We start from the raw sequence: 12,639 nt of genomic DNA on the forward strand, positions 1-12,639 counted from the left end.
GGAGCATGAATCATGTAACCATGTTAAAAATGAATATTAATAAATGTTAAAAAAATTATGTAGATAAACACCAACTTCCACATGAAGTATTTGCTATCAGTCCATATCTCTATTTCCCACTTTATCAAAATATGTTGTATTTAACTACTATGTATTTATTCGCTTTATGTTAATGCTAAATACACATAATATATGTGGGGGGGGAGTGTGTACATATGTGCATGTAAATAGATAGAGATAGAGATGTGGTTTTTGTTTAGACCATTAGAATATAAAGACCTTTTGAATAAAATGTTTTAAAAAATGTTTAAAAAATTATACTTATATCTCCATGTCCTTCTAAAATCTCTGACCCATTGTAAGTATTTAACAGATATTTGTGGATTAATCCATTATATATGTGAATGTAGGTGTAATTTATGGATCTACATAAGTGAGAGAGGAAGATCAATGGATAAAATACCTGGATCTGGAATCAGTAAAATCTAGTTCATATCTGGCCTGATACTTGCTAGTTATGTAACCCTTAGCAAGTAAGTCACTTGACCCATATTTGCCTCTGTTCCTCATCTGTAAAATGGGCACACTTTGGAGAAGACTACAGTATTTAATTTTTATTTTTAATTATTATTCATTATTATTTAATTTTAATTTTACCAAGAAAAACTTCATAGATGGTCCCATAAAGTTGGACATAATTGAATGACTGAAAAACAACATGAGTAATAGAGTAGTGGGACCTTGGAGTAGTGGGACACTTTGGAGAAGAAAATGATAATCCACTACAGTATTTATTTTTTATTTATTTTTTTATTTTACCAAGAAAACTACATAGATGAAAATCTATATGGTCCCATAAAGTTGGATGTAGTTGAATGACTGAACAACAACATAGATAACAGAGTAGTGGGATCTTAGAGATCTGGTGGATTTATATGACTGAGTTAAAGAGGGTTTTAAAGTAGGTTATAAAATAGTATCCAATATTTCAATTTGGAAGGGAACATAGATTTCCTATAATCTAAGCCTATAACTTTACAGATGAAGAAGCTAAAGTTTAGAGACTTGTTCAAGAATTAGGTGACATATGACAACTAGGATTTAAATCTAGGTCTTCTGACTCCAAATCTAAACTTCCACAGTGAGCCACATTGTCTAAAGTAGAGCATATAGAATAATATAAAAATAGGAATGGGAATCAGACCTGTTATTTTGTTCATAGAACTCACGGATGGGAAAACATATCCTGTCAATACAAGTAGTCAACTTTCTTTGCTACATAGAGTCTTAGACTATAATACTCAACCTTAGGTACATAAACTTAAACAAACAAACAAACAAACAGAAAAAAAAAATATATATATATATATATATGTGGACAAATAACTTTTTTCAATATAATAAATTTCCTTTGTAAATGTATATATGTATATATGTATATGTATATATGTGTATATATATATATGCAGTTAAAATAATTTTTGTCTTTAGGGATAAATAGGTGTCATTAAGAGTTACAAATAATGCTAAAAAGGCTGTCTCAGGTTTCCAGGAATGGTAAAAGTTTAAGTAAATTGCTCAAGGTGATACACCCAGGGGGTGAAGTTGAACACAGATCTTCCTGAATTAAAGGTATGCTTTCTGTACACTATATTGGCATATAAATACTGCTTCAAAGTTTGCAAAACATCTTACACAAATTATCTCTTTTGAGGCGCACAACACTTCCAGGTAGAAAATGATGAACATTCCTTACTTTTTTTTTCAGAAAAGGAAGTTTAGGCTTTGAGAGACAGTCACTTCTTCATCTTTAGAAACCAGTTAAGTATCAGAGGTAAATTCAATTTGAGTGCTTCTAATTTCCAAGTCTAGAATTCTCTCTCTCTCTCTCTCTCTCTCTCTCTCTCTCTCTCTCTCTCTCTCTCTCTCTCTCTCTAAATAAAAACCCTTACCTTTCATCTTAGAGTCAATACTATGTATTGGTTCCAAAACAGAAGAGCAGTAAGGGCTAGGCAATGGGGGTCAAGTGACTTGCCCAGGGTCACACAGCTGGGAAGTGTCTGAGGCCAGATTGAACCTAGGACCTCCCGTCTCTAAGCCTGGTTCTCAATCCACTGAGCTACCCAGCCTAGCTACCCTAGAATTCTCATCTACTATCCCATGATATCTGAAGGAGAAGTAAATCTGTATATTTAACAGAGAACTTGTGGGAAGAGGATATGAATCATGCATACTAAGAGTGAAAGCATCTCTAGTGGAAAAGTTGCTGTTCCAAAGCCCAGTAGAGTTAGTGGGGCTCAGGTGAGGGTACCTATATGTCCTAAGAAGAACCTGAGTGGGTATTATACAATGTTTTGTGTGCTAGAGCCATTCCCCAACTTAATGGTACCCTTACTGGAGATTCATGATTTTTTTAATGGTGAGATTCAATTATACATGGATTATCAGAATGACAAACTGATTTACAATTTTAATTGATTTTTCTTTTTCCAGATTACATATAGATGTAATTTTAATGATTGTTTTCTGATATTTCGGGATCAATGCTCACTCCCTCTCTTCCTCTCTTTCCTGGTCCCTGAGATGGAAGATAATATGATGCAGGTTATACATGTGTTATGTTATACATATTTCCATATCCATAGTCTTGTGAAAGAAGACATGTCAATTATATGAAAAAAAAAAACTCATGAAGGAAATAAAGTGAAGAATGGTATGTTTCAATCTGCATTGAAACTCCATCAGTTCCTTCTTTGGGTGTGGATATTTTTTTCTTCAAATGCATACCTTCTATGTATTGAAATCAATACACAGTTTTGTATTAATATTGTATTGTAAGGCAGAAAAATGGTTACAGCTAAGCAATGAGGCTCAAGTGACTTGCCCAAGGTGATAAAGCTGGGAAGTGTCTGTGGCCATATTTGAACCTAGGACTTCTCACCTCTGCTCCTGGCTCTCCATTCACTGAGTCACCTACCTTCTCCCTGAAGAGCTTTTTTTCGTCATGAGACTCTTGGAATTGTCTTGGGTGTTTGCATTGCTGATAAATAGCTAAATCATTTACAGATATTCGTTGGACATTAATGCTTTGGTTATGTACAACATTCTCCTAGTGCTGTTCACCTCAGTTTGCATCACTTCATATGAGTATTTTCATTTTTTTTATGATGCACTTGTTTGTCATTCCTTATGGAAAATAGTATTCCATTACAAACATATACCACAATTTGTTCAGTTATTCTCTAATTGATAGACATCCCCTCTAGAATAGCAAATTTATAAATGAAATGAGAGCAGTACTAAATTTGGAGTGACATAGAGAAGACAAAGTGGTCCTGGAGCACGGGGTATAAATAAGGCCAATATAATCATTGATTCTAGCACAAACAACCAAAATTTGGTGTAAGTCAGTGAATGGGGTGGATTTGACAGTAACAACTTTGAAGAAAACTTAAGGTAAATTTTTTCCCCTTTGATTGTAAATCAAGATACAAAACCCTGAATAAAGTAATTTTCTCAGGCTAATAGGGATTAAAGTTCATAAATTCATATTGATGTCATCAGAAGGATTATTTTGTTTTAATGTATCAATCAGAGATGTTACAATATTAAATCATTATGTAGATGTCTAGCAGGTAATTTATATACACTAGAAGTTCAATTCTGTAATTAAAATCCTTCTCCAAAACACATTGTCTAGACGAGGAGTAGCTATATATCATCCTCCACCCCAAGGTAAGAAATTTCATTTTCTTAGCTTTGAATTGGTGAATTTACATATTAGCTCCTGGGTTGATGTCTTAGGCCCTTTTAGGTTTTTAGCAGTTAGTTTAAAAATCCAATTCTGGCTGAATGCTGATAACTTGAGAGGCATATGTTCACCAGAGAGATGAATTTTTTAATGTGTGTTTTAGATTTTCCTCTATTTAACATCTGTTGTTTGGGTTTGGGACACAAACAGAATACATATGCATGTATATTTCTGTGTATATTGATGCATGAATATATATGTATATATATGCACATACATTCACAAATACATGTGCACATATGCATACATACACGTGTGCATGGGTTTTGGTCCTGAGTACTTGTGATCTGTGTGTGTGTGTGTGTGATCACTGCATTTTTCCATTTTAAAATATTCACATGAAAGAGGGATGGTAAGAGAGCTCTATTTTAAGAAAACTAGACTTGGTTGTCATCTTTTGATTGTCATTTAAAATTAATTTTTTTCTTGTGTATTATTGACATTGACTTTGCTATTTCTCATGAAAAAAAATTATTTAGTTTCCTAGAGTCCACTAGGTTTGTGTATGCTCTTTTAAATGTACTTTCATAAGATTAAATTGATTAACTACTTATTATTATTAAAATCATTAGCCCCAATTTTTAAATATTCAACCTATAGGATGAAATTTGTATATATCCTTTGATTCTTGTCAGTGACAATAATATTTCTAAGAATACCTTGGTTTTCATTTAATCAATAAAAATACTTTTATTAACTGCTTTCTATGTTCCAGACTCTGGTGGTCCTTTATAGATATGGAAGAACAGAGGTCCAGAATATTATTAATAGTCTCTGTTGATGCCTTATGAGCTGGTTTGACTAAACTTTTTTTTCAATTAAAAGCATCTATTTTCCACTGTTCTGCTCACCCCTCTGCATGTAGGAGAAAAAAAAAAGAGGGAGAACTTTATAATAAATGTGCATAGTTAAGCAAAATGAATTCTTGTATTAGCTACTTACAGGATATTTCTCCATCTGTACCTAAATCTATGACCTCTTTGTGGAAAGAAGAGTATCATGATTTTTCCTTGATGGCAGTATTCATTTAACCAACATCCACTGTGCACTGAGGTCTAAGCTGGGCACTGAAAAAGAAGTGAAAACTATATAATGCATAGCCCTTACTTTAATGGAGTTTATGGTCTATGACTTCTATGATTACCAATTTTTTGGATAGGCCTCTGATTTCAATGACACTGGGAACTACTTTTGAAAAAAAACTTCTACCAATGTAAATTGGTCCTTGTTCTTCATCTTAAAATCTTAGAAATTTACTTGGGGCAATGAGATGGATAAAAGTTTTGTCCAAACAAATGGCAAAAATATGGCAGGGTCTGAATTTGAACCTAGATTTTCCTATCTCCAAGACTATTTCTCTATACACCCTATTAGCTCTCAATGTACATTTAATTATTTCAAATAATCAAGTCGCACTTGAGCAGTCTACCAGAGCTACCTCCATAAGTAGACAAATTAGACAGGCACACATGTTATGGTGAGAGAACTTTTCAGAATATTTTCTTTCCTAAAGTTATGCTTCTCATTTACCCAATCATAATTAATGATATTTCAGCCTTCCTGACTGATTAGGTCATAGCAACATTCTCTTTTAAAATTTAAGTGCCTCCAAGAAGGGTTATATCACAAGACTTTATTAATCATGACCACTTTCCTAATAATTTAACAGCTATTTTCCAAATTGGCAGATAATTGAAATCAGAGTTGAAAGAGTAAAAGAATATTTATAGCACAGCAAAATGGTAAACATATTTAGAGCATAAAAAAGTGGAAGCTTAGATAGCTAGTAGCAAACATGAATCTAGGGCATTGCAAAGACCCTAGTGAAAGAGTATAGAAGCAAAGGACACTAAATTCAAATGTTGATTTTCGATAAAATTTTGAAGTGGCATTATATCCTACATAGCTAACAAAACAACATTGAATCAGTTTTGTAAAGCTAGGAGAATGTATATTTCACCAATAAAATTCCAACATATTCAATGATTTTTACTTTCTTTAATTAATACTAGTTAAAAGGAAGCTAGGTGGCCACAGTAGATTGAGAGCCAATCCTAAAGACAGAGCATCCTGAGTTCAAATCTAGCCTCAAACACTTCCTAGCTATGTGATCCTGGGCAAGTCATTTAATTCCCATTTTCTAGTCCTTTCTGGTCTTCTTCTTTGGAACCAATACACAGCATTGATTCTTAAACGGAAGGCAAGAATTTAAAAATAATTAATACTACTTAGTTCCATTTGCTAATACTTCTCTCATCACATAGTTCAAGACAAAACAAACAACATAAAATAATTTTTATCTGAAATTAATATACTCAGAATTCTCACATAGAGGCTTGAAGAACACTGAGTCATCCACCAAACATTGAGAGGAAACATATCATCTTTTTTTTTCCCCAAATAAAGCCATACATGACTTATGTGCAGTAGGGGCTGGATAGGCAATATGTGGTTTGTCTCTTGAATGCTTTGGAGTGGTCAAGATTGTAGAGCCCTCTACCAAAAAGCCCAGGCATTAAGTTTTCTTCTCCATCATTCCATCAGCATCACATTCAGGTTACCACAGTGGAACTCAATCACACTTTCATTCACTTCTTAGAGAGGAAGTTCAGTCACACAGGGAGCTTATCTGGATGGTTCCATAGCACAATCTGGGCCAGTAACTGGTGTCTTTAATTGTTCATGACAGATTTCCATGAAGATGGCACTTAGACAGAGTGTATCTTAAAACCTCTGCACCCTTACTCACTGAGATAGAAAACAGTGTGCTTCAAGAAGAAAGAGGACCAAATCTAATAACAGGACAGAGCAGGGGGAACCCTACTGTAGCACAACTAAAGAGGTATGCCAAGAAAAAGGCTTCAATTCTTGAACTGTCAGGTCTGAGGGTGTAGAAGGGGAATCCCAGGACGTGTTCCCCATGTGCTGTGCAGAGTCTCCAGTGGCCCAGGAAATCTCAGGGCAGGTGGTTGCACCAGTCCGGAGAGAGGGCTTTGCTGGCTCCAGACTCAGGGAGTTGAACACAGGCACTGGAGAGGTGACTTGAGAAGAAAATCAGAGAAACACAGCAAAAACACCTGGAAGATGGTGGCTTAGAGAGAGCCGAACCTCAGACCTCTGGAAGCTTGGCTTCCTCATGCCAAGATAGAGAACAAAAGGGCTTCAAGAAGAAAGAAAACCAGACCAAACACAAGTATAGCAGAGGGAACCCCACTGCTGGACAGCTTCGCTCAGTGAAAACTCTACTTCTTGTCCCCACACTTTTTTTTTTGGTTGTTTGTTTGTTTTTCACTCCTCTGGAGTTTTAGCCTCAGGGCAGAGTAAGCAGTAAAACTAATCCAATTAGGATTAATCCCATCAATGAACCCACAAGAAGTCTTCAGAGGGCAGAGAAAGTAAATACAAACCTCCCTTGCCACCTGGGGGAAGATCTTTGATCAAAGATCATTAAATACATCTGCTCAAACTAGTAGAAGAGAAAAGGAAAAAAATGAGTAAGCAACAGAAAAAGATAAAAGAAATGACAATTGACAGCTTCTTTAAAGGAAGTGAAAAGAGAGCAAATGAAATAAAAATAGAAGAAGAGGAAGTAGTTCCAGCAAACTTGACACAGGCTTTGGAAGATCTCAGAATTCAACTTCAAGAACTCAAAAAGCAATCAAGAGAGGCTGAAGACAATTTGAAAAAGGAAATACATGAACTAAAACAAGAAAATAAAGTCTTAAAAGCCAGAATTGGCCAGCTAGAAAATGGAGCAAAGAAGGCAAAAGATGATCTACAAAGAAAATCAGACCAGGAGAAGGATGACCAAAAAGCCAGGGATGAAATTCAGTCTTTAAAAAACAGAACTCAACAACTAGAAGCAAATGACTTCACAAGGCAGCAAGAATACATAAAACAAAATTTAAAAAATGAAAAATTTGAGGAGAATATGAAACACTTCATTGATTCAACCAAAGATCTGGAGAACAGAGCTAGAAGAGACAATTTAAGAATTATTGGTTTACCAGAACATCATGATGAAAGAAAAAGTTTAGATAGCATTTTATAAGAAATTATCAGAGAGAATTGCCCAGAAATTCTTGAACAAGAGGGAAAAGGGGAAATTGACAGACTCCACAGATCACTACCTACATTTAATCCACAACTGACAACTTCCAGGAATATTATAGCCAAATTCAAAAAACTACCAGACCAAGGAAAAAATATTACAAGCTGCTAAAAAGAAGTCATTCAGATATCAGGGAACCACAATTAGGATAACACAGGATCTGGCTGCATCTATATTGAAGGACCTGAAGGCATGGAACACAATATTCTAGAAAGCAAGAGAGCTGGGTCTACAACCAAGAATCAACCATCCAGCAAAACTGACTATATTTTTGCAGGGGAAATTATGGTCACTCAATAAAATCAAGGACTTCCAAACATTCATCAAGAAAAAAACTGGACTTAAAACAGAGAGTTTGCTGCCCAAACACAGAACTTAAGAGAATGAACATAAGGTAATTAAGAGAATGGGGGGAAGAGAAAAAAATTCTTTTCTTTAAGGGACCCAACAAGTTCAATCAATTTGTATCCCAAGAAGAAAAGAAGATATTGACAAATATTAAAAATTGTTATTACCAACAGGGTAACTAGAAGATGTTTACATAGAGGGAACAGGGACAAACTGTATAGGATGCAATGTCAAGCGATATATACATTTATGTATATATGTATGTATGTATGTATATGTGTGTATACATATATACAAAACTGGGGGGAAGAAAGTAATAATAAGAAAAAAAGGAAAACAAACAAAAGTGAATAAATTTATATTCCATAAAGAAGCATGTGGGACCAACAGGGAAAAATAACAATACAATGTAAGGGTAAAGAGGTTAGAGAGAGGAAATATTCAATACTTTATTGCATTGAAATCAACTTAAAGAGGGAAGAACAATCAGATCCATTGGGGCAGAGAATTGATTCATGCCCTATAGAGAAGTAGAAGGGTAACAAATGGACTGGTGGGGAGGGAAGCAATACTAGGAAGGGAGAGGGCTTGGAGGGGAGCAAGGAGTAGCTTTAAAGGGGGAATAATAAGAGGGGAATAAGAAGAGAGGGGGAGAAAGGGACATACAACAAGGGACTGGATTATAGGAACTGATTAAAAACAAAACACTGGTATAGAAGGAAACAGTGAAAGAAGAAAGGACAGGACTAGGAGAGAGAATCAAAATGTCTGGGAATACACAATTGATAATTATAATTCTGAATGCAAATGGGATGAACTCACCCATAAAATGGAAGCAAATACCAGAGTGGATTAGAAACCAAAACCCAACCATATGTTGTCTACAAGAAACACACATGAGACAGGCAGACATACATAGACTGAAAATGAGAGGATGGAGCAAAATCTATTGGGCTTCAAATGAGAAAAAGAAGGCAGGGGTTGATATAATGATCTCTGACAGAGCATAGTAAAAGTAGATAATGTTAAAAGACATAGGCAAGGTAACTACATCCTAATAAAAGGCAGTATAAACAATGAAGAAATGTCAGTACTCAATATTTATGCACCAAACGATTTAGCTTCCAAATTTCTAAAGGAGAAGGTAGTGGAGCTCAAGGATGAACTAGATAACAAAACCATACTAGTGGGGGACCTCAACCTTCCCCTTCAGACCTAGATAAACCAAACAACAAATAAATAATAAAGAGATAAGAGAGGTTAATGAAACCCTAGAAAAATTAGAGTTCATAGTTGTTTGGAGAAAAATAAATAGGGATGAAAAGGAATACACATTCTTTTCAGCAGCACATGGAACATTCACGAAGATAGACCATATAATAGGGCAAAGAAACATGGCAAACAAATGCAGAAAAGGAGAAATAATAAATGCAACCTTCTCAGATCCTAATGCAATAAAAATAGTTATTAGTAAGAAAAATGGAAAGGGGGCAGCTGTGTAGCTCAGTCTATTGAGAGCTAGACCTAGAGACGGGAGGTCCTAGGTTCAAATCCAGGCTCAGACACTTCCCAGCTGTGTGACCCTGGGAAAGTCACTTGACCCCCATTGCTCACCCTTACCACTCTTCCACCAAGGAGCCAATACACAGAAGTTAAGGGTTAAAAAAAAAGAATACATGGAGAGGCAAACCAAAAAATAATTGGAAATTAAATAATATGATTCTCCAAAATAATTTAGTGAAAGAACAAATCATAGAAACAATTAATCATTTCATTGAAGACAATGACAATGATAAGACATCTTACCCAAACTTATGGGATGCAGCCAAAGCAGTTCTAAGGGGAAATTTTATATCACTGAGTGCATATATTAACTAATTAGGGAGGGAAAAGGTTAATGAATTGGGCATACAACTAAAAAAACTAGAAAATGAAGAAATTAAAAATCCTCAGATGAAAACTAAATTATAAATACTAAAAATCAAAAGAGAAACTAATAAAATCAAAAGTAAAAGAACTATTGAATTAATAAATAAGACGACTAAAAGCTGGTATTTTGAAAAAAAAAACAGATAAAATAGACAAAGTACTGGTAAATCTAATAAAAAGAGGAAAGAAGAAAACCAAATTAACAGTATCAAAGACGAAAAGGGAGACCTCACCTCTAATGAAGAGGAAATTAAGGCAATCATTAAAAACTATTTTGCCCAATTATATGGCAATAAATATAACAATTTAGGAGATATGGACGAATATTTACAAAAATATAAACTGCCTAGATTAACAGCAGAAGAAATAGAATACCTAAATAATCCCATATCAGAAAAAGAAATTGAACAAGCCATCAAAGAACTCCCTAAGAAAAAATCGCCAGGGCCTGATGGATTCACAAGTGAATTCTATCAAACATTCAAAGAACAATTAATCCCAATACTATACAAATTATTTGATATAATAAGCAAAGAAGGAATCCTACCAAATTCCTTTTATGACACAAATATGGTACTGATTCCAAAGCCAGGTAGATCAAAAACAGAGAAAGAAAATACAGACCAATCTCCTTAATGAACATAGTTACAAAAATCTTAAAATGAATACTAGCAAAAAAGACTCCAGTTCCCTAAGAAAAAATCACTAGGGCCTGATGGATTCACAAGTGAATTCTATCAGACATTCAAAGTGCAGCTAATCCCCAAACTATACAATTTGATATAATAAGCAAAGAAGGTGTCCTACCAAATTCCTTTTATGACACAAATATGGTACTGATTCCAAAGCCAGGTAGATCAAAAACAGAGAAAGAAAACTACAGACCAATCTCCCTAATGAACATAGATTCAAAAATCTTAAATAGAATACTAGCAAAGAGACTCCAGCAAGTAATCAAGAAGATCATCCACCATGATCAAATGGGATTTATACCAGGAATGCAAGGATAGTTCAGCATTAGGAAAACCATCCACATAATTGACCATATCAACAATCTAACAAACAAAAATCACATGATTATCTCAATAGATGCTGAAAAAGCCTTTGACAAAATACAGTATTCATTCCTACTGAAAACACTTGAAAGTGTAGGAATAGAAGGACCTTTCCTAAAAATAATAAACAGTATATACCTAAGACCATCAACAAGCATCATATGCAATGGGGATAAATTAGAAGCCTTCCCAATAAGATCAGGAGTAAAACAAGGAGGCCCATTATCACCTCTTTTATTCAACAAAGAACTAGAAACAATAGCAGTAGCAATTAGAGAAGAAAAAGAAATTGAAGGTATCAAAATAGGCAACGAGGAGACTAAGCTATCAGTCTTTGCAGATGATATGATGGTCTACTTAAAAAATCCTAGAGAATCAACTAAGAAGATTGTAGAAATAATCAACAACTTTAGCAGAGTGGCAGGATACAAAACAAATGCACATAAATCATCAGCATTTCTACATATTTCCAGCACATCACAGCAGCAAGAGGTAGAAAGAGAAACACCATTTAAAATCACCCTAGACAATATAAAATACTTAGGAATCTATCTACCAGAACAAACACAGGAGTTATAGGAAAACAACTACAAAACACTTTCCAAACAAATAAAACTAGATGTAAACAATTGGAAAACCATTGACTGCTCATGGGTAGGATGAGCTAACATAATAGAAATGACCATTCTACCCAAATTAATTTACTTATTTAGTGCCATACCTATCAAACTACCAAAAAACTTCTTTACTGAATTAGGAAAAAACTATAACAAATTTCATTTGGAATAACAAAAGATCAAGAATATCAAGGGAAATAATGAAAAAAATGTGAAGGAAGGTGGCCTAGCAGTACCATATATTAAGCTATATTGTAAAGTAGCAATCGTTAAAACAATATGGTACTGGCTAAGAGACAGAAGGGAGGATCAGAGCAATAGACTTAGGGTAAATGGCATCAGCAAGACAGTGTATGATAAATCGAAAGAGCCCAACTTTTGGGACATGAATCCACTATTTGACAAAAACTGCTGCGAAATTTGGAAAACAATATGGGAGAGATTAGGTTTAGATCAACATCTCACACCCTACACCAAGATAAATTCAGAATGGGTGAAGGACTTGAATATAAAGAGGGAAACTATAAATAATTTAAGTGAACACAGAGTAGTATACTTGTCATATCTCTGAGAAAGGAAAGTTTTTAAAACCAAGCAAGAGTTAGAGAAAATTACAAAATGTAAAATAAATAATTTTGATTATATTAAACTAAAAAGCTTTTTATGAACAAAAACGATGCAACCGAAATCAGAAGGGAAACAACAAACTGGGAAAAAATCTTTATAACAAAAAACTCTGACAGGGGTCTAATTACTCAAATATACAAG

The sequence above is a fragment of the Gracilinanus agilis genome, chromosome 3 (assembly GCF_016433145.1).
Source record: "Gracilinanus agilis isolate LMUSP501 chromosome 3, AgileGrace, whole genome shotgun sequence".
NCBI lineage: Eukaryota > Metazoa > Chordata > Mammalia > Didelphimorphia > Didelphidae > Gracilinanus > Gracilinanus agilis.